Raw genomic sequence first — 25141 nt, forward strand, 5'->3', positions numbered from 1 at the left:
GGAACATGAGAGTAAGGACATAGATCAAATGGTTATTAATGATTAGATTTAAATTATGGAAATAATTACTTTAATTTTTCTTTATCTTACTCCTATGTGTTTTTCCAAGTTATTTTTAATGAGCATGTATCATTTTAAAATGGAAATAAATATTTATTCATTCATGGATAGGATGTGCTGTCCTTTCCCAAGGAGCTTTTCATTTACTAAAACAGAGAAACTGCAAACACACAGCACTGCCCTGATATTTTAAATCTTCATACCTAGAAGGGAAATACACCCACAGGAAAAGAAACATCAATACAGATTTTATCTGATCATAGAAACATAAAGAGCTTTCTGTGTGCTGGATAGAAATAGGGGAGGAACTGGCTTCTTTACAAGCCAGAGTGTGAAATTCAGGCCATTTTATGATGAGATCCTTTTGCAAAGAACACAATGGGAGCCACAAATTAAAGTTACCAAATAAGCCTGTTCCCTGAGCTACTGTGACGCTCATGCTGATATGAGTTTCTTTTTGGGCAGTATAACAAGTCAAGCATGGGAGGGGGGTGAGGAGGGAGGGGGAGTCACAGTCTAAAAGCTTGTGGCCTTCACTGGCGAGACGGACATGTTCAGAGAGGCAGAGATAGATGTGCAAGAGCACTAGAGACAAAAATACAGTGACAACTATGGCTTACATGCAATGGATATGGAAAGTCCCTGTTAGAAAGCTATCTTTATTATCCCGAGAGATTATTTTCATCATTTTATGCACATTCATATAAAGTGAAGTCAAGAGAGTAACTTTTAGAGGTTTGGATGAATATGATGCTCATGACTAAACAGGCCTGGCTGGAGCCAGGCAGAATCTTGTCAGATGCCAGGCAAGTTACCCCTTCCCTGCCGCTCCCTCTGTAGTATATTTACCAGCGCATTTCAATGCAGGCCAGCCTCTTGCAAACTTGGCTCTTTCAGGCTGTGTCTGACTACATGATCATCTACCAGTGTACTCTCAGCCTTGACCTGCACCCTCCTTCCAGCCACTGAAATCTCAAGAATTCTAGAAGGCCACAATATCAACCTTTCTGAAACTTCACACATTCTCACCGAAAGACACATAGCCTCAAAGTTTCACACTCAGGCTCACTTGCAGCCCTGGTCTTTGTCCTTTCACTTAAGTGGTAAAGGCAGGGGGTGGGGGTTTCATGTTCCTAAATGACATGTTCTCCTGCTGTTCGTTGGTGTACATACAAGCAATCATATCAAATTTTAAGATTCATCCAAATGAAGCAAGTGCATTCCTGTTTTGCAGCATGTCATAGAATAATAATAGGTATTTCAAAACATCACAAAATATGTTTGGAGGATTTTGTGTGTGTTCGCTTGATGCCAAAACATCTAACATTCCACGTGGGAAATGTCAGCACCAACTTCACCATATCACCCTCTCTCGTCCACACAGGTGTCACTTTTGTAAATACATAGTGTACATCTTAGGAGATCCAAACAAATCCTTTGAATGTTTCCACTTCTGTGTGGCAAAATCATTGTAAAATAGCATCAAAAATCTGAGAGAATATGTCCTTGGAATCATAGTTTCTTGCCATTCTAAATGATGATACTTTAAATGAATAAATAGGATATGAAATCTGTATGTTTTACCAATGCCAAACAAAATATGTTCTGCTCAATTTGTTTTTGCGGTGGCAGAGTCATCGCATCTTTAGGTCTAATTCTTTCTGAGGTTGGGGGAAATATACTTGACTCTTTATACAATATTTTGGACTGCCGTTCAGAGATAATGGAAGTTACTTACCAGACAGCAATGTTGTGAGAGGAATATTCAGTTAGTGATGGTGAATCAGCCTGAAATGAAAAGAGTACCATAAATGGTAGGTATTTAATATATGTATGACGACACGGCAATCATGCAAAAGTATCCATTTACTTTTCTCCTGGGGACACCGACATCGTGATATTATATAAAAAGTAAGGGATGCTTCCCTTTAGGAACGAATATACAACTGTGCTCTGAGAAAGCAGCTCCTGTAACTGCCCGCGTGTTTAACTTTAAGGGCTCTAACCAGTTGTGAATGACTTGCCACCCATTTCTGCAATTCACTGTAACTTGTCTTGGGAAAGTTATGTTTTATGGTTAATTATCCATGGTCTGTTTAAAAAAATAAACCAAACCATTGTGAACCACCAGATTTGCAGCTCCATTTGAACTTTACTGTACTTTTGATTAAACATTTTGTAAATAAAAACAGACTGGTTTTTCCTTGTTTTTGGTTGTTTGCTCTTTATGTTATGGATATAAATATTGTGGCAATGGTTGGAGAACAAGCTATGGATTATTTACCCCCGGTTTCATGAGTTGTGAGTTGCGGGTCTTATCCCCCTTAATGAGTATAAGGGAATGTACAGTACTATATTCCGAGCCCTGTAACAAATGGAATGAGTGAACTGAAACCTTTTGAAACCAAAACCTTTTAGGCTAAGTCACGGAGCAACAAAACAAACCCCAAATTAACATTTAAACAGTTTCTACTGTGAAGCAACAAAATCCCCCCAAACTATATAATCTGCATTTTAAAAATGCTTGCCTAACAAGCAGCAATCTATCAATAATTCCACGTGCATGTCTTTTCACTGCTTTATAATTTAGAAGCCATAGGTGGTTTATATCAGGAGAACATCTCCCACCCCCAATATTATCACCAGAATGAAGCCTTGAAAATAACCAACATAACTCACTTATACCAAAATTTATTTAGAAAGATAAGGAATTATTGTAGCTAAATGATATACTATAGAGAAGAAGAACTCCACATGAAATTCATCTATAGTTATCATCCTAGGATTTATATAAATAAAATAAGCCTAAAATATAATTGACCAGAAAAAAATGAGAAAAGCTAAGACTCAAAGGACCCTATGGCAGAGTGCAAGGGGAGTATATCTGAGATCCAGAATCATAAGTAACTAACACATTTGCATATTAAACTTAATGAGAATCACCAAAGAAGCTTGCCAAAAATTATGTTTTTTAAATGACCCAATGGTCTGTGCAGCACTGAGTACCTCTTGGAAAAATATAAAATTGCCTTCTGCAATTTGCTACTTTTATAGAGACAGAGACAGGATAATAAGGGCTTTCTTATAAAACGATCAGTCCATTTCTGATGCTTGAAGAGCTCTGTATCCTCTTTCATCTTACCCCTTTATTATTCACACGGCTTGCTGCTGCTTACCTGCAAAGCACCGTGAGAGAACGGATACAGGAGCTCCCCTCACCAGCTTACCAAAGTATGGCAAAACATCTGTGAAGCAGCTACTATGTGCCAGGCACAACTAGAGTGATTCTGTTGAGAGGGTAAGTCAGTGACTGAGGTTCTTGTTGCAACATTTAAAAGTATCTATTACTACTGCCAACAGCAACTAGAAGCAAGGTTGAAATAGTTGTGAAGGACTTTTCAAAAATTGGAAAATATTTAAAACCCTCCCTTAGCTTCTTGCATGCCCAGGAAATAGAAAGTTTAGGCCTGCCAGTCCTTCCTAAGCCTGGATCCCATATTGCAAAAGAAAAACCACAAGTAATACATACGTTCCCAGGGCCATGGTTACAACTCAAAATGAGGGTTGAAATGAATTAGTTGGCATCCATTGGACATTGAAAGGTAAAGTCTGTCTTAAGTATGGTTCCGAGAGCATAAAAATCCATCAAGATGAAAATGGGAGCTCTTCTGACAGACTGACGCAGGAAAAAAATTCAAAGATGTTTTACTCAAAGACATTTTCCTTTATTTCTTTCATAACCAGATGCCTCTACCTATTTTTGACAACTAAGAAAATGCTACTGTATAGAGTTCTGAGTTTTCTTTTAAATCCAGGTAATCCATTTGAAAGTCAGGGTATTCTAAGTGACTTCCATTTGAAAATCAGGGTACTCTAAACAATTTCCTATATACAGAACTACACACCAAAAAGAAGTGCTTGGTTATAGATGATAAATGTTAAAATTATATTACAAAGAATATATTTTACATGATTCAGAATTCATTTTGATAGTCAAGAACATACATACAAAACTGCATATTAGAATCCAAACTTAACTATAACCCCATGTAGACGGATACTTAGAAAAAATATACCTGTGAATATGATTTCCTCGTTAAAGACTAGAATATTCTGATCTATTTTCACTATTTTTCAATATATTTTTCTGAGTTATAGGTTCTTTTTAGAAAGAAAAGCAGAAAGCAGATGTATTTATAAAGTACTTAAGATAATACTAACTTAGTAATTATTCATATTTAAGACAGCAGAAGGTGTCTCCATGTCATCAGAAACAGAGACGCCACAGTCCCCATGACCTTGATCACATAGTTTTTAACAACAGAAAGCCACACGCTCAGACAACAAAACCCGAAAAACCAGACAAAACTCTCCTGACTTTGATTTTTATCTTCATGTACCAGATTTTTCCATACAAAAGAAATCCTAAATTCTAACGCATAAGAGAAAGTTGAACAGACCATGAAAGAACCTGACTCTTTTTAAAAAAAAACTAAAGGAAACTCACCTCTTACCTTCAGTAAAATCAAATAAACCAATCTCATACGACATTACCATCCAGAAGTAAAGCATGACCTAAAGGTCCCAAATACAAGGGGCTGAAGTACCTCAGTAGTTCCTACTCAAGATCCACCTTCTCCCCTGCCTACTTTCATCTTTTCTTATTGCATTTTGATAACACTTAGAATCGCCACCACACAGCTCACAGACTGGATCTAAATTCCTTCTAGCTGATACCTAATAATGCCTAGTGCCATGCTCTCGTCACTCTGTACCCATTTTATAGGCATTTAGAGGCAGAAACTAAAAAGGAAAAACAAAACCAAACTCAAAATCCCTCCAACCTCCCTCGTCAGACAAACGCTTGGTTCCCAGAGGACATCAGTCAGTTAAGTGAAGCAAAATATTATAACTGGAAAGGAAGACAGATCAACCTCATACAAATATCACTGTGTTCCTACTTAAGCTGGGAAGGGAGTGACTCCAGTGAAAAAGTTGGGGGGTGTGGGAAAGGAGTGAAGGCTACAAAGGAGGGGGCTGTTTATTATACATTTGGGACTTAAAGGCATACAGCAAATCAAATGGTATTCCAGGGAATAGTGTGACAGAAAGTTCTAAATGAGAATTCCAGAAACTAGAGTCTCTTCAATGGAACTACTGTTTAGGGGATGTGTTCTATAGGGACTTTGAATTAAGTGTCTCTGCTGTAGCATCTATAGCTGTTTTCTCTAGGACTTGGGTGTTTGAATATACTTCATCATGAGCAAAAACAAAACAAAACATTAGAGCTTTGTACAGCCCCCAAAGTCAGAAGCAAAAGATAGGGATTATATAACTGGCTTTTTACATAAATATTACATCAGGATACATTTCAAATAAACACACACACACACAGCTGCCTTCCTTATCCTCTTTCAATTTCAAAATTCATTTTGTACTTTAAATGTTGTTAATTTTCATAAAGTAAGTAAAAACCAAGTCAGCATTAAACACCTCAGAATAATCTTAGTTTTATATTATCTGGAAAATATACCATATCAAGGAGGGTCACGAAATCCTGTTTTAAAGCCAGTTAAGGCACTGGTAATTATGGGATGTTTGGCTGCAGCCTAGGGCAACTAGAAATGGCCATGGATATTAACTAACTCCTTTTCAACAGTCTGAGAAAGGGGGAATAAAAACACTGTAAGTTTCCCCATCTGCTATTTTCTTTTCTTTTTTTTTCCTTTTTGGCTGTGGAAAAGTAAAATTATGCAAGAGCTTTTGAATGTAAAGGCTGTGTATGCTTTTTCCCTTTTTGTCTCTGTGTACCCAGTTACATGATGTTGCGTAACTGAGTACTGAGTAGGCGGTTAGCATTTACTATTGATTTACACTATGCCATCTAATGAATTCAAAACACTAAAAAGAAAGGAGTGGGAGAGGGAGGGAGGAAAAAGAGAAAGAGAGGAACAGGGAGAGAGAAAAAAGGAAGGAACAGAGGGGAGAGAGAAAGAGCTCATTTAGAGAAATAATTCTAATGCCTGGAATAGTTTTATTCTTATTCCCTTTAGCTCTGACTTTGGTTATTGTTCAGGTTTCAGAAAAATTGGCTTGAGCCAGTGACCCCAAAATTCCAATCTTATACATAGTGAGGATTATGTCTGGTAAATGTCTCAAAGTACTAATGTGTCAGGTCACTTGATAGCAATTCCACTAACCTGTCAGACTTCTCCATATGCACCTATTTATCATTCTCCCTATGCATTTATAAGTCTGTACTTGGGAGAGCCAATGCTACAGTCTGACTAGTTTACCTAATCACGACTATTGTTTGCAAGGTACAAAATGGCAAACAGAAATATGCTCCATTTTACCCATCTCCTTTAAAAATGCATAAAGAATGCATTCAGAAATCATTGAATAGGTCCCTATTTTATTTAGGAAAAAGAAATGCAACAAATTAGTTGTCTAAATAGAACAGCCCAATATAAGATAATGAAAAAAAATGGGCAAAATAAGGAAAGATTCTAAACTGATAAATAATGCTTGTAAAAAAATTTAAATAACTTTTCATATTATGCCCATGGAGAAGAGTTAAATTTTAACTTTTGATCTGGATGATTATAGACATTCCCAGTTCCCCGCAGCTGTTCGGTGCTTCCCATGCCATGCAACTGGTTCCCACCGCTTAGGCCAGAAAGTAAGGTCTGATTCTGCTGCTAGGCACAGGGCCTTCCTGTTCCTCAGTGCCCTCCTATGGCTGAAAACAACCACTAAGGTGAGGAGGAGAAACAGAAGTTCCCCTTTTTAGCAGCCAGCTAGAGAGAAGGCAGGGAGTTTATTTCCTTCCTGGATGTGGGTTTGTAAATGAAGACTGGGAGAAATCACAGGAGGTCATTCAAAGGAAAGAACAAAAATACGGGGTTTCATTTCTGATGATCCAATGTCTTTTCACCCATTTTAGCTTACAAAGTATTAAAAAGGTGCCTACCCCATCCATTTGTTAGGGATTTTTATGACCGATGGCTGTGCGCATGTGGCTTACACCCAGCACCTAGCACAGTGCTTGGCACATTCTCTATGCTCAACAAATACTTGTTGAAGCAGTAAAATGATTATAGGATAAACATCTCTGAAGGAAAGCTATACTAGAAAAGCCTCAGAAAAATATATTCCAGTCATTCACGGGAAATCTTAGGCTGGACTTAGGCTGCAGACACAAACAGGGGGCAGGGGAGTCCAGTTGATTTTAGTTCCATTTTATTAACCATAAAAAGCTTACATAAAATTATAAAAGCAACAACATCAGCAAAATTTTGTGTTCCTTTCACCAGCAGTTTTGGACTATTTTTCATTTTAGTCTTGGGCACAGAAATGTCCATTTTCATTCTCATGGACACATTCTAAAGGAGAAGAGCCCTGCTGGTGTGGCTCATTAGACTGAGCACCTGCCTTCAAAACAAAGGGTCGCCAGTTTGATTCCCAGTCAGGGCACGTGCTTGGGTTTCAGGCCAGGTCCCCAGTGGGGAGTGTGAGAGAGGCAACCACACATTGATGTTTCTTTTCCTTTCTCCCTACCTTCCCCTCTCTCTAAAAATAAATAGATAAAATCTTTTTAAAAATACTGAGAAGAACGTAGCCATTTAGTAATGGGAGAGAATATAGCGTTTAGTTGAAGGGCAAGGCAGGTTGAGTTTGATTAGGTTATGCAAATTTAAATTAATACAAGGGCAACCAAGAATGTACTGATTTCCATTTTCTTGGTTAAACAGGAATTTTATGAGAAAGAAATTCTGGATTAGAAATTCAGAAATGTCATTTTTCAGTTAATTGGAGAATAAAACCTTTAGAGAAGAGTTGCAAATATAATCTCTCAAAAAATCCCAGTTGAAAATTCAGCTGAAAGCAAATTCAGCAATGGTAGCCATAGTACTTTTTTTTTTTTTTTTTTTTTACAAAGTAGGGCTATCTTATTAACTCACATAGAACTAAGCATGCACATTTCAGTAAAACCCTTCACAAAGTTTTTTTTTTAAACTGGTCATAAGTAAAATCTAATCAATTTCAGCAACATTCTTCAATAAGCATCCTCGCATCATGTCAACAGGCCATTCCAAGTACTTTTTCATTCATGGATTCTTAAAAGTGGATGAGAACTTGCCTGGCTTCTTCATTTATAAATGAAGATTCTCAAGCTCAGAAGGCAACTTTCACAAGATATTTTGAGATAGACTGAGCACTAGTATTAAGAACTCACAAATCATTTCTCCAAAGCATAGAATAAGTGAAAGTTGTATAAACTAAATCTCATTTTAAATGCCATAAAGATTTCAAAAGATTCTTTTATAAGATAAGGAATCCTTATGTCTTGTTAAATGTTCACCTGAAAGCTATATTATACTTTTTTTTTATCTTGTCCTTCCTCCTCTTATTTTTTGGATGTGTGGGGAGAATTACTTTTACTTTTCTTGTTTCTACCTCATTTATGCCCATTCCTGATCTCAAAGTCTTCCCTTTCTCTCATTTTTCATCTGGTTTTCCAACTTTTATTTGTTACTTTTCCTCATAAAAGTAACTTTTTTGTTAATGCGCTTTGAGATCCTCAGAAATCAAAAGGGAGTAAAAAATTTAAATTTAATATAATACAGTACAAAAAACAGCAATGAGACACGGAGAACTTGAGGGCAAAAGGTCACCGCTGCCTAGGCCTCTGCATTGTCAGGAAGCAGACTGGGCCTAGTGTTAAATGGACTCTCATTACAGAAGGAGAGCAAAGGCTTATGATCTCTAGACCACTCATTTCCATTATTCCAGGTCACCTTTATTTTCCCTTTTCTTTTTTTCCATTCCATAGATACAACTATTTAGAGATTAATTATGGCATAGCAGGAGGAGATACTGAGAAATCCTAGAGGCTTAATGTGACTTAATGATATTGGCCAAACTCTTGATTCCAAAGATAAGTCAGAAAGTAAAATTGTAGTTACACAGGAAGTGAAGGCTGAGGAAGTTAAAAGAGAACTGATAACAGGGATACTGCTACACAAATCAATGTCATTAAGATTGTGTCACTGTTTCCCTCCTAAACTCTAAGTCTTAATGGGGTTTACAATTCCGCTGAAATGATCGGCTGTAGGCTGAAATACAGCTCTAGATATCTTACAGCAAAAGTTTTTTTTTCCTCCCTATTCCTTAAAAGAAACAACTATTCAGCAATTTCAATGACATTGGAATTCTGACCACACAACTTTCCCTAAAATATTGTAGGTATTAATTAAGAAGCCTAATCTACAGTAAGGTAAGATGAGCAACATCCACTGTGGAATGAAGAACATTAAAACTTGGTATAAAAATGGCAATAAAAAGGATGTACTATTACTTCAAAGGGCTTAATGCACGTCACTTGGTTAGCTATTTCATTCTACTTTATTGATTGAATAGAATTCCAACAATACTTTGTTGAAAATTCTCCCACTCCTGTTTACTGACTAGAAAATGTTACAATTATAGGAGGCAAGAATTCCTGGTGGTTTCCTGATATCTCTTTCCTTATAGACTCACCCTCAGGGTGCATATTAGACAATTAATAATTTTTAATACCTCTTGCTCTTATTGTCTAGCATTGGTTATAAGGTCTAATGGTACAGTATTGTGCTAAGCCTTGCAGTGTTGAGGAGGGGTAAGAGGAGGTAATCACAGACATAAATTAAAATTAATAGGCCAGGAAAAAAACTAGCATTTACTGAGTACATATTATATGCCACATACTTCACTAATATTATACCAGTTAATACTAATGCCCTGTGAAGTAAGATTGGCCTAAATTTCATAGATTAGCAACCTAGTTACAGAACCATTAGCTAACCTTCTTAAGGACACAGAGCTAATTAAAAAGTTGGGCAGGTGAGGATCAAAATCATGTATTCCCAGGCCCACATGTACTGTAATATACCACAAACCCAGAGCAGAACATGAAGCTATTTTAAAAAAAAATTCTCCATGCCAATCATGAGAGTCACCACATGCTCCAAATAGAGCTAAAAAGGGTAAATGACTCCTAAAAAGAAGGTCTTTACTTCGTTCTTGGCTCCGATAAGTTCCTGTTTTTCAAATGCATATTTGGAAAATGTTCTTTGTCATAGGTAAGGAAATGTGCTATTTCCCAGGAATCTTTAGATCAGACCAGATATGTATTTATAAAAATTTCTTTAAAGATTTATACTAGATAAAAATTTAAAAAATATACTGCATATAAAATCAGATGATTGATACATTAACAATTTAATGTGTGTGTCTGTGTGTATGTGTTTCTATGTGTGCACACATTTTTTTTCAATTGCAAACATTTTTTGGTAATCTAAAATACTTAACAAAATGTTAAGCAGTATGTTAAGGCAGGAGAAAAGAAAAGGAACAAACAAGAAAAGAGGAGTGTGTGTGTGTGTGTGTGTGTGTTTACATACATAACTTCCTGAGAATTTTAATCCTAGAGCATTTCCTAAGCTAAATAGGCCATAATGCTTTAAGTCTAGATTGTTCATGTGTGTGTGTGTGCTTATGTAATTATAAAGAAGGTTTAGTACATTAATTTAGCAAATGATTGTTTTTTAAAATGTTTTATTTGTTGACTTTTTACATTTTTTTAAAACTGTTGCTCAAGTACAGTTGTCTGCATTTTCCTTCCACCACTCCCCCTTCCCCCCCTCCCCCCCTCCCTCCCTCAATCCTACCCTCTTTGGCTTTGTCCATGTCTCCTTTATATATGTTCCTTGACAACCCTCCCCCTAGTTTCCCCCATTATCCCTCTCCTCCCTTCCCTATGGTTACTGCCAGTTTGTTCTTTATTTCAATGTCTCTGGTTATGTTTTGCTCATTCGTTTGTTGTGTTGACTAGGTTCCACTTACAGGTGAGATCATACGGTATTTGTCTTTCACTGCCTGGCTTACTTTACTTAGCATAATGCTCTCCAGTTCCATCCATGCTGTCACAAAGGGTAGGAGCTCCTTCTCTTTCTTTCCGCTGTGTAGTATTCCATTGTGTAAATGTACCTCAGTTTTTATATTTTTTAAAAGTCTACTGAATCTTTTATATGTAGATATTTTATAATAATTTTACTTGTTGAAGATGATATTAGAACTCATCAGGCAAACAGCAAGTTTTGAGGAATCTATGCTTTGAAGTATTACGGAGCTTATCAACTTTATACATTGCTATGAAGCATCCTTTCAAAATAATGAGTAAAAGGAAAATCTACTCCATTTTCTCATATGGTACAGTTTTTTGGAATAAATATTTTACAACTTTATTACTGTGTATGTGTGCGTGTGTGTGTTTTATGTACATTCTTAAGACCACTGGGACACTTTTAAAAATAACTTTAAAATCCATAATTTGCTGAAGAACTTAACAACAAAGTAATAGAAGCCAAACACATTTGAAAGAAAGAATTCAGTATTTTAGGCAGCTCAAATTTATCCCACAACTTTTAATGAGGCTATTGCTTTGTCCTTTCTGCCTTCTCTTCCTCAAGTCTAAACTTGATTGGGAGCAGGAAGGAAGAAACACTAACAAGGTATAAAGAAGCACAAAAGAGGAGAGAACTAGAACATCTTCCTGGCCTTCTTTTCTCATCCTTATAAGGAAAAGCAATAGAAAAGTAAACAGAAAAAGTAACAACAACTTTGACTATTTTGTGGTAGTAGGCAAAAGCAGAATTTGTATCTGCACAATTTCAGGACTTCCTTCAAATTTTAGCTTCTCTGGATGCCCTTACAACAAAGCTGAAGAAGAGACACAATCTGTTCTGGGAAATAGGTGAGATTTGGGGGACAAGTGGAGACACTCCTTTTTTTCCTACAGTATTTAAACACATGACTAAGATATAACTTGCAACATTGTAAAACACTGACATTCAAGTTAACTAACTTGAACCTGCTAAAATTAACTTACAATACCCTGCCCACTAAAACAAAACAAAATAAAGCAAACACTCACAACCAATTATTTTGACTGGTGAAAACAGTGACATGAAAGTAGCAGATGGAAGCCCAGTTTTACTCACACAACACACAAAAATAACTTAACAATGGTGACTTTGGCCTTGTGCTTCAAAACATCTCCTTTAGCAGGGTTTTCTTAAAGACTTCAGAGGGCTTGTGAAAGTAATGTGGAATGAAACCAACTCAACTCTCTTACCTGGAAACAGGAAGGAGCTGCCAATCCCAGCCTACAAAGAAAAGGGATCTTATCACCTTTGTCAAGTCCTTTCTCAGGACTGGAACAGGTATTCTTTTATGTATTACTTTTGGTTACCTGGTAGTATTTTTAGGGAAGGTAACATATCTGTACTCTTAAAAAATACTATACTACATAGGATCTAAAAACTTTCATAAGTCAAACAATTAAAAGTATTATATCTTCCTGTTAATTACTCTTCAAAGTGGAAAGAAAGGTTATTTTCTTACCTTATACCATGCCTCTGATCTGCCAGTGTCATTCAAACAATAATTTCAATGTCAGCTACTGATTTTCAACTCTTTTTATTACAAAGACTTCAAGCACTAATGAAATGGTGCTGATCTGTTTGCTTTCACTCTATACAACGTCTATATTTATATGCTTTGCTTCTATTTGAATCTATATTTATCTGCTTTATCTGCCTACAGTGCATCTGTTTCTCATACACACAGACATATATTTATATATATACACACATACTGTATATATATAGCTTATATATAAACATACATACCCACAAAAATGTATGACTGTATTCTAGTGTTCTTACTTTAACAAGCAAGCAGGTGCATAAATACTCAGATACATGACAAATATACAAATGACATAAATGTACATGTAAACATAGTTGCACAGGGAAAAGCATATCTTAACAATAGGCCTGTTTATGATACTTGGCTGTTGGCTTCTGAGACTTACACACTGCTGAGTGACAGCCATCGACTACTCTGGGAAGGAGAAAAACCGTCTGTAGGCAAAATTGTATAACTAAAAAAAAATCATGCATTCCAAGTTATTTCCTCATTTCAAAGATGAGGAAACTGAGACATTGAGAGGCTAAGGGCAGAGACTTGACATGTGGCAGAGCTGGAAGTAGAACCTGGGTCTCCACTTTCTAGACAAACACTCTGCTTGCTGCATTGAAATTATGAAAAATTTTTCTCAAACCCAGTATCAAGTTCTAATTTCCACTTTTCCCTATTTTTCCCCTTTATTTACTGCATGAAATATAAGCAAACAACATTCACTGAGGGTCACACACTATTCTAACTGTTTTAAATGTGCTATCTCATTGTGTATAGTGTCTCTATAAAGTAGGTATTATTATTCATGTCCACTTCACAGTTAAAAAAATCTGAGGCTTTCAGGGTTAAGTAACTCCCCTAGAGCTACACAGCTGGTGAGGAGAGCTGAGCTGCTGGGATCCTCCAAGGCCCATGTTTCTCCCACTAGACCAGGGTTGTCAAACTCAGTTTCACCAGGGGCCACATCAGCCTTGTGGTTGCCTTCAAAGGGCCAAATGTAATTTCAACCCCTTAACAGTTAAGAAGTAGTTACATTTATACAGTCCTAAAATTATTTTCGTCCTTTGAAGGCAACCTCGAGGCTGATGTGGCCCCTGGTGAAAATGAGTTTGACACCCCTGTGCTAGACCATGTTTTCCTTAATACACATCTGAGTGTCCTAGGAAATCCCACTGTAGTCATAGGCTCTCCATCATATACATCTAGTAACTGATGTGTTTCAGGATGTATCACAAGTCTAAAGCAGAGACTCTCAGACTGAGAGAAAAAGGGGAGTAGGACAGGTATAAGTTACACATCCCCAGTAGGCAGTGCATTTCCTGAACTAGAAACTAAAATATGCACAAAAATAACTCCAAGGATAGTCTTATGGGGTTTAAAGTCCTAATCACTTCTAGTCAAAATATTTTATGTCTTTTTCATCAAAGGACTATAACAAACTGATAAAATTAAATAAGATGGGAAATAGAGGCACAAAAAGGCAGAGGGAAGATAGCAAAAGTAAGAAAGATTCACATCCTCTACCCTTCTTCTTTCGGGGTGACATTTCCAAAACCAACCATCCATGAAAAAATACAAAGCCAGTACCCAAAATTGGTATTTTGCCCCAACTCAAGTGTTAAGAACAGATTCAGAAAAGAAACTACATCTACATATGGCAAGGTAATTTTATACAAATTTCCTCAGAGAGTCACCAGTTGTGAGCTATCCCCACACAGAGGAGTTTCACAATTTGTTCAGCTTACGCAGAACCTAGTGCTAGGAGGTGCCATGTGGACTTGTGAAACTCCCTGGGGATACAGCATCCCTCAGCCAAGGAACAGAAATTACACTGATCCATACATGCAGCTCTTCATCTGTGACATATTGATAATTACTCTTTATTTGTGAATTAAATCCAAGTTATAAAAACAAGTTTCAGATATTTGTCACAAACAGTTACATCTTACTTAACTCTTTCAGAACATCATCTCACTACTGGCTACAGGAAATGGCAGCCATAATGGGATAGGGCCAGATAATAAGGATAAATAATGGCCTTGAGAGGAAAAGACTGACTTGAGTTTGAATCCCAGGTCTTTCACTTATTAATAGTATAGATTTGGGCACATCATTTAAATGGTTTTGAATCTCAGTTTCATCACCAGAAATGAAGAATAAAATCACATATTTTGCAGAAACATTTTGAGGATTAGAGATAGCCCCAGAGATGGCCCCTCATAAAGGGGACCGTTAAATTATTATGTTTAAGAAAGCCTTTTGGCTGTGACTTTCTGTTGTGTAAATGATACAGAATTCTCCTGGGAGTAAAAGAAGGTATGAGATACTTTATATCTGGTTTAATCAAAGGCAAACTTTTTGTTGATCATGTATGTTTGAAATAATGATAGAAATAAAAGCGTACTGTGGTGAAACATCTTCACTGGAAGACCTTAAAGAACTTAATAACCCTTGACTTCCGTGACTGCTGGTGCTCTCATTTAACAATTGGGCAAAATGAAGCTCAGAAATACATCCCCCAAATGAATAATAGTTTTTAAAAAATCACCAGTAACAGTGAGTAGAATTTCTGTAGTTAACATCTAAACCTCATAGTGTCCGGCTGAGTAATAACTACTACAAGGTCACAGATACAAAAAACCATGCTTTCCCCAAAGCTCTTTGAGATCATTCACTCAGTCCAAAAACATTAGGTAATGCTGTGTACATCTGCTGAGATAAGAAGGGTGAGTCAAGGTTAGGTCAGCGTTACAGGTTATAGGGGTGGGGTGAAGAGTGACTTTCAGATCTAATGATGAGAGGAGTTTAATTTTAGCAGAGAACAAGCCATACAGTATTTAATATGAGAGGAAGAAAAGGGGAGGCAACCACAACCAAACGAAGGTGGGTGGGAACACAGACCCTCAGGGGCTCAACCTGGTCAGGGCAAGTGCTCCTCAAAGAGGAAACCTCCCCGCATTCACACACACTGAGAATGTGAATAAAAAAGCCCAGGGAGCAGCATAAATCCTACCATCCCAATAACACACACAGATGTTCCACCATTGTTTTCTTTTATGCACATTTTAATTAAGAGATCAGAATCAAGCATTAAAATGTTATTAAATGGCTTGTTTACATTTTCACTATATGTCATTTGTTATGCATTTTCTAAATGCGTGCATATCTATTCAAAAGGGCTATTTGCAATTTTTATGTTAGTGTTACAATTGTCCCTCTAATTCATGCCAGTTTTAGCCAAACAAGTAACCATCCAGGAAAAGTCTTTCTAGTCGGAGTGGTGAGATAGGGACTCTCACTTCTTTAATTCTCAGTCAAGCAATCCCCATCCCCATCCCTCCTCCTGGCCCTCTGACAAACTGCACTACAGCACTCCAATACTACAGGAGGCCCCAGGTCCACCACAACCTTTCTGATTATCCATGAGAGGCTCAATTTCAAATACGGTCCCAGTATCATCACAAGAAAATAGTCTGTACACCCATGCCACACCCTCGCTTCAACATTTTTAAAATCTTAGGAACTCAAAGCTGCCACATGGAGGAAAATGGCCTTCTACCAGTGGAGGGGACGTAGTAGGAGAAGTGGGAAAGAGTAGTTTTTTTTTTCTCTCCTTATCCCTGTCACCTCTTTCTAGTCTACTACTTACCTGTCTTTACACCTGCAGGAACTCCTTGGGTTTTCTATATAATTCTAGAGTTGACGCAGATACCCAAGTGTCCTCTTCTCCCAGAATCTACACACATTAAGACTTACACAAGCCACCTGCACATATGGATCACAGCTGTCCTGTAGATTGCCTGCACCATATGGTTCAAGCACTTTAACAATAAAAGCCCACTATTCATATTTTGCCTTATGAATCATGGCACATGGAAATGTAGGGCTTCAGAAGGCAGGACTCACATCTCTTGCATGTTCAATTCAGTGCCTACCATATTGTGAGTGCTCAATCAGCCCAAATAAATGAGGTAAGTTTCTTTCCTCCCTCCCTCTCTCACCCCCTTCTGTACTCTACGCTCCCTCTGCTCCCTCTCTCCCTCCCTCCCCCCTTCCTTCCTTCCTTCCCTCCCTCCCCCTCCCTCCCTCCTTCTCCCTCCCTCCCTTCCTTCCTTCTCTCTATCTCTACCTCTACCTCTATCTCTCTGTCTCCTTTCTCCCCACCCCTCAGGATAAAAAATGCTTATAGAAAGCAGGCATAAGGCAAAAACATTCTAATCCTAGTGTCAAATTATGTTCTTTAAACTGTCTCATTTGCAGCATAAATAATCTACAGAAATGTTTCCATTACTATAGTATAAACTTGAGATAAGAATTCAACTGAGTCAGATATAACTGGTGGACCAGACAGGACCCAAAGAAAATATCAAGCTTTAAACCAAGTTCCTTTTGGAAGGAAACATGTTACCACAGGAAGAAAAAGTTGGCACAACTCTCTGGAGAGCATCCTAGCAATATGCATTAAAAACTTAAAATGATATGAATACTATTTGCCCAGAAGTTTCATGTCTAGGAATTTATATAAAGGAAATCATCAAAGATTTCTGAAAAGATTTAGAAGCAAGAGTGTTTATCATGACATTTTGTACAATTGTGAAAACTGGCAACTGACAACTGAGGGTTGATAAAATAAATAATAGTACATCCATGTACTGGATTACTATGTAGTTATTAAAATTATATTTTGAATGCTGCTTAATAACATGAAAAAATGTTTTTGGAATATAGCTAACGAAAAGGCGTACTAACCAAGAGTATGCCAAGGTTGATCTATTGTTTAAGTAAGTAGTTCTACGGTAAAGATTGTTTATGGAATGATAGATGTGTATACACACAGTGGAAAACTCTGGAAAATATGCATGAAAACATTGAACGTAGTTGTTTCTGGGCAGAGGAATTTAAAATAATTTTTGTTTACTTTGAACTTTTCCATAATGAAAGCATATTAACTTTATATAGCAAAATATCACTTAAATATTAATCTCCACAAATCTTCCTTCCTTAAAGGCCTAAAAGGTGACTTTTGACAGGTATTTTTGTCCCTAGGAATCTTCCCTCTCCTGTTTTTATAGGTAGTAGGTATTGCTTTCAAAAATTTTAAGTGTTTGAGACAATACAGTTACACTAAAGAGTCTACTTCTTAAATAAAAAACCTTTAATATCCCTAGGATTTTAGCGTTAAGCTTCTCCTTAAAAAAAATTCCAATGGACTGTGAGTTCAAGATATGGAATCAAGAATTACAATGGGGCGTCTGCATTTATTTCTCCTAATGCCATAAATTTTCCTTTCTATTCAGGCTCTGTAACAGCAATAATATCATTAAGTTTTATTAATTAGGGCCACAGCATAACACTTTTTCCCTTTTTTATTTCCAATCTCTTTTCTTTAGTTCATCAACCCTATATCTATTTAATAGATGTTGATGCTGTAGAAAATAAATCATCCAGGAAACGTTATCATGGCTGTGGTCAAATAAGGAACAGCTTAGTTCAGTGCAGTCTAATTCCCTGTGCAGCGCTCCAGGTGATGATCATGGTACTTCTGACACCTACAGCTCCTCGTAAGGGATATCACCCCTTCCACGGCTTTTCCTTACCCACATAGCCACCACACCCAGCCACTGGTGATCGTACACAGGACCAGAGAAGTAGGAAGATAATGGAGAAGCCATGACAGGTCCCAAGGAGTTCCAAGTTATAAAACAGTAAAACAATATATAGTCTGTTAATACTAAAAAAGGAATTAAGCAGAGATGTGACTAAAAGCCTAGCCACGGTACCTACTATAGCAGAGTCAAATTCATGAACTCCTGCCCCAAAGGTCCGGGGAGCAGCACTGGATCTGGAATGACCTCACCAGAATCTCCCTTTAAAATTCCTCATTGTGCCACATACATCTCAAAAACATATCCTATCACTTGAGCAAGTTGAGTGAGTCTCTGTTCTTTTAAAATAATAATAATAATAATACTAGTAATAACAACAACAACAACAATAATGGCATCTGACATCTAAGCTTTAGACTCTAAAACACAGACTTTTAAAAAACCTGAGTTTTTAATATCACCATGGAAATTTTAAATAGTTAAAGTGGAGCATCACAAGTTTATATGTCAGGTCTATGGAATTATAAATCTAGGTGTCCATGATATAAAACAATGTAGCAACCACTTACAAAGGTACAAAGTTACTCTTGAAACCAATTTGCAGGCATCTGAGTTCCCAATGGCAGCAAACTAAATTTGAACTCTCCAAATATCCTCTAAAGGTAATGTTGATCAATAGGGAGAGAAAATAAAACCATAATTTATGCCTATAACATAACTAAAGACAGGGAGAGCTACAGACTTCGAGTTCTGTGTAACCAGAAAAAAAATCCAAAACAAGAAGAGCCAGCGTGGGAGCTCACACAGGAATGGTAACTGGAGACAACTCTACATAGGAGTCCAGTAGGGCAATGAATTAATCACAGCTTTTGGAAGGATGTGTGTTCTGCCACAAGCTCCCTGTAAAAAATACAAATTCCAGAGCCCTTCCAAGACCTATGGAATTGGACTTCCAGAAGTGATATGCAGACATCCACATTTGTAAGCTCTAAAAGTGACTCTGAAATACCTCAGAGATGAAGACCAGTGTACTACTGGGTAAGTTCAACCAAAATAAATTCATCTCCCTTAACTTCCCAAATCACACAAAATTCTTCTCCTGCTATGCCGATATCCTTGTTCTCCATGCTTGGTCCACCCACCCCCATAGAGAAAGTTAAGTTATGTCTTTCTGCGTCTCTTCTTGACCTCTTCCTTATCTGGAGTGACCTGCTTGCTTCTTAGTGCTTGTTTAACTCCTCTGTACTTCCTAAACTGGGTCCAAGTTCTACTTTCCTTCTTCTAACTCACACTGATTCTACCCACATCAATAAAGTACTGTGTTATCTCATGATAGAAAGAGTAAATCATGTTTGTCTTATATCTAGTGGGATTATAAACTACATATATCCTCAGGAAGTGCTCACATGGTTTTGTTGGTACCTCTTTGCTATACACATCCAGGACTTCCAAGAGATAGTAGAATGAATAAAAGTAGCATGTGTATATTCATTATTAAATAACATAGGACATGCATTTTTACCTCCATAAGCTGCTCAGAGTCCATTCCTTGTACTCTGTAAGCTTACACGCTAAAGAAAATATGTACGTAGAAATGGAAAAAAATAAAAAAAAAGTTTGCATTTCCAGTCCTCCTATGAGTTCCTGCATCATAAATTCAAATGCCTGCTCAATTTCTTCACTTGGATAAGAATCTCAAAGTCAATATGCATCTGAATTAATTCAAAATTATCTCTTCTCCTAAACCTGCTCTTTCCTCCATATCTCCCATAGCTCCCAACTCCACTGAGTTAATGATATTGCCAATTATCTAGTTACTCAGGCCAAACACCTGGGACTCATCACACCTGATGTTTTCTTTCTAATCTACACCACATCAAATCCCTCAGATATTGCCTTAAAATCATTCAGAATTAAACCAGTTTTCTTCTCCTTCACTGCCATCACCCATGTAATACGGAGCTACCACAGTAATCCCCATCTGGTCTCCCTGCTCTACCCTCGATCCCTTCAGTGTATTCTCCATGGAGTAGCCACATACAGGGTCCAGCACAAATAGCACCCCCCTTTTTTATTACAAAATCTTCTGTTACAAAATCATAGCATGTAATTCTGTAACGTAACACATCACACTCAAGCACACCACATGACATTTTCGGTGAAATGTTCAAATTAAAACTATAAATTATTATATCCATATAATTACTGTACCAACCATACTCAAGCAGGCCTTACTTCTGTTGGACCCTGTATGTCTTTTAATCTGTAAATTAGATCACAGTCCCTTTTTAAAACAATCTTATGGCTTCCTGTCAGTCCTTACCATGGTTTACGTGACCTGGTCCCTACCTAGCTACATGATCATTCTTACTTCACTCCACTTAAGCCATACACTTTTTCTTCCTCTTCCTGGAACTTCAATTGTCCTTAACTTTCTTTGCAAAATCTATTCTCTCTGTATAAAATCATCCTCATCCGATCAGCATGTACTTAGCTCCTTCTCATTATTTAAATCTTTGCTGAAATGTCTCCCTCTCAGCGAGACCTTCCCTATGTACCTTATTTCAAATAGCACTTTCTCTATCACCAGCCCATATTCTACCTCTTTACCCTGCATTATTTTCTTCCCAGGTTTTATCAGTATTTAAAATAATATATTTTGTGTTTACTTAATTATTGGCTCTCTTTCCTTTCACTATAAAGTAAGTTTTATAGGGGGCTTTGTTTAGTTTCTCACCATATTCCCAGTAATTAAAACAATGTCTGAAATATTGTATTTGATAGATATCAAATGGCTGAGTGAATAAATGGAGTTTCAGTACTTGCACATCTTATCTCAGTCACATGAACTTCAAATGGAAAATCTTTATTTTGCATGGTGTAGTGGCTACTCTGGATTGTCCCAGAGGAACCCAGCTACATAGTAGAGCTTGGGTCTTAGAATAAAGTTCTTGGGAGAAGAAAAGTCAATTTAGATAGTTAACGAAAAGTAGTGTCTTCTTTGAGTCTATACAGGGAGAAGTTTTCCAAGCCCAACCGGTCCTGGTGACTTAGACTGGCATGGACTGCTGATGCAGCAATCTGTGCTCGAGGAGCTCCAAATGTGGAGAGGGGGTGGAGTATCTTTTTATACTTTTTGTTTTGTAAAAGTACCAAGTATAACTCATCTTTGTATCTGCAATGCTCAGAACATTGCTGAACAGAGAGTAGAGCTTCGATCAATATTTATTAAACAAATGAACAAACTGATCCATGAAACAAATGATACCAAAATTTTAAGTGCTATTCTCTTTGTCTAAGGCTAAGCATTCGATAGTGTTAACTCATCTGCGAGTAAAGCAATTGCCTCAATTAGACATATGCTATAGAAAATTCATCCTTGCAACTTTTTTCCTCACAGATTAGATTGAAAAACTCATCTTTAAGGACCACATTTTATTCACCTTGTATCCTCAGTTCTTAGCATGGAGTTGGGCTGTACAAGGAGAAAAACTCCAAAGCAAAGGATAGAGAAGTTCGAAGTTCTGGCAGGAATCAGTGACTATTAAAGAATGCCAGTCTGACATGATTATCAGATGTTAGGTGATGAAAACCATGCCAACTAACATATGGATTCCTACCCTGTTTCTATGGAAGACTTGGGCTCTGAATTATTCCCTGAGCACAGAGGGATCAGAGCTGATAGTGGTTATTTACTCTGAGACTACTACTTTCCAGAATACTGCTGATCAAAGTCCTAGACACTGAGCACATGAAAATCTGCACACCTCTTTACTCAATTCTTTTGTAGTTAGATAAAATGCTTTAGTAATAAATGCTATTTAAAAATGGTTCCTAACAGCAGTTTTTTTCACTAAATATGGAAGCCTCTTCAGATTTAAGATGATGCAACTATTAAATCAATATGCCTTGTCAGTATCGTCAGGGTTATAGTAACTGACTGCCTCGGACTGCCCAAGAGTGTGAAGAGACTCCTGGGATGCAGGATTTTCAGTGTTAAAATAGGGAGAATTCTGGGCTAGCCCAGATGAGTTGGTAACCCTAATCATGGTGTGACCTGCTAATTTAATTATAAAATATTCATTTGTACTTATTTGTAGGATTTATATATAGATGCAGAATACATGATAGACAGCTAGGCATTAGTAGGCTACAAATACAAGAAGACAAAGAATTAGTCTTGTCCTAGTGTGCCATACGAAGTGCAAATCCCTTTTTTTCATTTCCTCTCCCTTTCCCCACTATTTGGAACTCTTCCTTAGGTTTTAAAATTGTATGCCTATATTGATTTTACCAAGGGATATTAATTTGGGGTGTTGGGGCAATTTCAGTTCTTCCGAAGAAAGGGAAAAGCAAGAATTGGCAATGGAAATTGGTCTTTTTTTTTTTTTTTTTTAATCAATGTGTGGTTGCCTCTCATGCACCCTATACTGGAGGGACCTGCCCTGCAACCCAGGCATGTGTCCTGCTGGGAATCGAACTAGCGACACTCTGGCTCGCAGTCCAAGCTCAATCCACTGAGCTATACCAGCCAGGGTGGAGATTGGTCTTGATTGATGCATGGGCTCATCTGTTTTCTACAGGCTTAAATGTGGTGATTTATGATGGTGACGTCACTGTGGGGAGTTGAAGTTTTCCTTACCCAAAATTTGTGTTTTCTACATATTCCAGAACTGAGCACATGCAGTGCAGATTAAGTTCCAAAATCCAAGGTGAGGTCTACAAAACTATCCTGGCCCGAGCTCTGCTGAGGTATTTATTATAAGGCAAACTGGGACGGTCCCTCGTGGACTCCTCCAGATGCTTACGACACAACCTCGCAGGCATCATCTAGCTTTAAGCAGGCTCCAAAATAGTAGTTGGTCTTTGGGCACAAAATAGCCAGCAGAATCTGAATTACAGTCTGAAAAATATTGCCTTTTCCAGAATTTATAATGCCAGGCTTTAAATATTGAAGGGCAATGTCTTCTTTCTAAATATCTTTGGTCAGTCTTAGCAACCAGACCTACTTTTGAGGTTCCATTTCTTTTATGTCTTTTAAATACAAAGATAAAAAAGATATAGCTAAATTTATAATACACATGAAACAGTCAAATTAGGAAAAAAATTCTATTTGATGTGAATCTTTTTTTAAGCTCCCATGACTAAAAAGATCAACAGTTACCTACATTTGTAATATTTATGCCTCCCAGACTCAGTGTAATGAGTTTCATCTCTGATCGAATTTTTATAACTGACTTTCATTTACCTGTGAAATAGAAAGACTTGGTAGGCTCTTGCCCTAAAGAATCAGTTGCAAAAGTTTGTTCTATTGTGAGAAACAGAAGGGAAAAAAATCATTACCCTAATATGTTATTGCAGTATTCCTCTTCTTTTTGCATGAACGGAAAGCTATGGCCCTCGATATAAATACTGAAATAAATTAAGTACAGAAGGCTGATTAATCTAAACCTGAATATCACAGTCTTCAGCTGTCTTCCACGACACCCTGGTATGCCCTCTTAACTTTGGCCAAGTGCCCCAGGTAAGAGAATTCTTCCCCAAGATGAGCATGTTTCAGAGCAAACCCTTATCCTAACTGATGGTTTAAAAAGACCTCACCCCACTAATCTGTATAGGACTTTGGATTAGTAGGTAAGTCAAAACAGAGGAGACACAACTTCCTCCATTAAACTGGCTGGAACCCAGGTTATATCAATTCAGCCTAAATAGAAAACCTCTGCTTTTCAATCCCTTTGTTCTCTTGGATGTCACAGCTCCCTGCTCTATTCGCTTCCTTTTATAGTCTTTCCTCACCAAGCATTTCAGGGAAAAAAGAAAAAGAAAAAGAAAAAAGCTAAATAAAGATCACAGCCTGTTCTATTGTGTCCCCTTCTTCTTCATCATCTTCTTTTCCATTTGTGCAATGTTGTGGCACCTATTAACTACCAATGTTTTCAGAATGACATTATACAAGGTGCAGGCTGTACCACTGTGCCCTAAAAATATCAACAACTGCATTAGTCTCACAATAATTAATGGCAGGCATTATGCAAATGACAACTTTTTCGCTGCAAAATAATGACATTTCTTCATTTTGAGCAGAGTTATGCAAAACAATGAATTTAGGATGATAAATCACACAGGAGAATTAAGAAAGCCATAACGTTCCTGCCCAGGCAGGCAGAAAGATAGACAGACCAACAATTTAGAAGACATTGTTTGTTCTCACACCACTATAAAAAAATCACAGCCAGTCGGCCATTAATGTGTGTGGGTTTTTTTCCTTCTCCCCTTTAGGCAACAATGCATAAGGGGATGCTAAATTCTAGCAATTGGATCATTACAAGTCACAAGCAAATTTTTCTTTATTAACCTTAATAAGTCATTCACTCAGAGACTATAGTCATCAGGCAAATAAAAAGTATCACATGCCATTCTGCTACACATTAACTAATTCCTTATGCAAACATCACAACATATAGCAATTACTGCCGCTCAAAAAAACAAAGTCATTTTCAATTTATTTTATTGCTTTTATACTTGGCCATTTCCTGTAGCATATTATCATTTCTTTCCGTAACAACCCGAGGTGGAATGGAGAAGAATTTAAGTAGCACTGAGTACTTCCTTTAGCCACCTTTGTCATAGCTTTTTCCCTTCCTGGACCTGCTAAGGAGGGTTAAGGATAGGGTATGTATGCGCTTCTTCACAGCAAATCTCCAATGAGCTCCACCTAATTGGAACGGTACATTCAGCTCCTATCCCTGTGGCAAAAAGGCTAGAGGGGAGGTCGAAAACCAGGTCTAACTGTTTCTCACATTTTCCACCATAATGCTGACAGTTTTCCTTGATTCTGTAAGACAAGGTAAAAATGCAGGTTTAAATTTGCCCCTAACAGATGAACATTAAAGTCAATATTTGATGTTAACTTTAGAGATGACTATTATGGTATGAGAATTATGAGGCTA

General features: G+C 37.3%; 1 protein-coding gene across 25 annotated transcripts in view; it reads right to left on the reverse strand.

Moving 5' to 3' along the window:
• Positions 1-25141, reverse strand: part of ZBTB20 (zinc finger and BTB domain containing 20) — an 830054-nt gene that overhangs the window by 384653 nt on the left and 420260 nt on the right. For all 25 annotated transcript variants that reach the window (XM_071220624.1, XM_053918373.1, XM_053918396.1 and 22 more), the window contains one exon: positions 1799-1848. The gene's annotated coding sequence lies outside the window, so the exon portion shown is untranslated. The remainder of the gene's footprint in view (positions 1-1798; positions 1849-25141) is intronic.

The sequence above is a fragment of the Desmodus rotundus genome, chromosome 2 (genome assembly GCF_022682495.2).
Source record: "Desmodus rotundus isolate HL8 chromosome 2, HLdesRot8A.1, whole genome shotgun sequence".
Taxonomy (NCBI): Eukaryota; Metazoa; Chordata; class Mammalia; order Chiroptera; family Phyllostomidae; genus Desmodus; species Desmodus rotundus.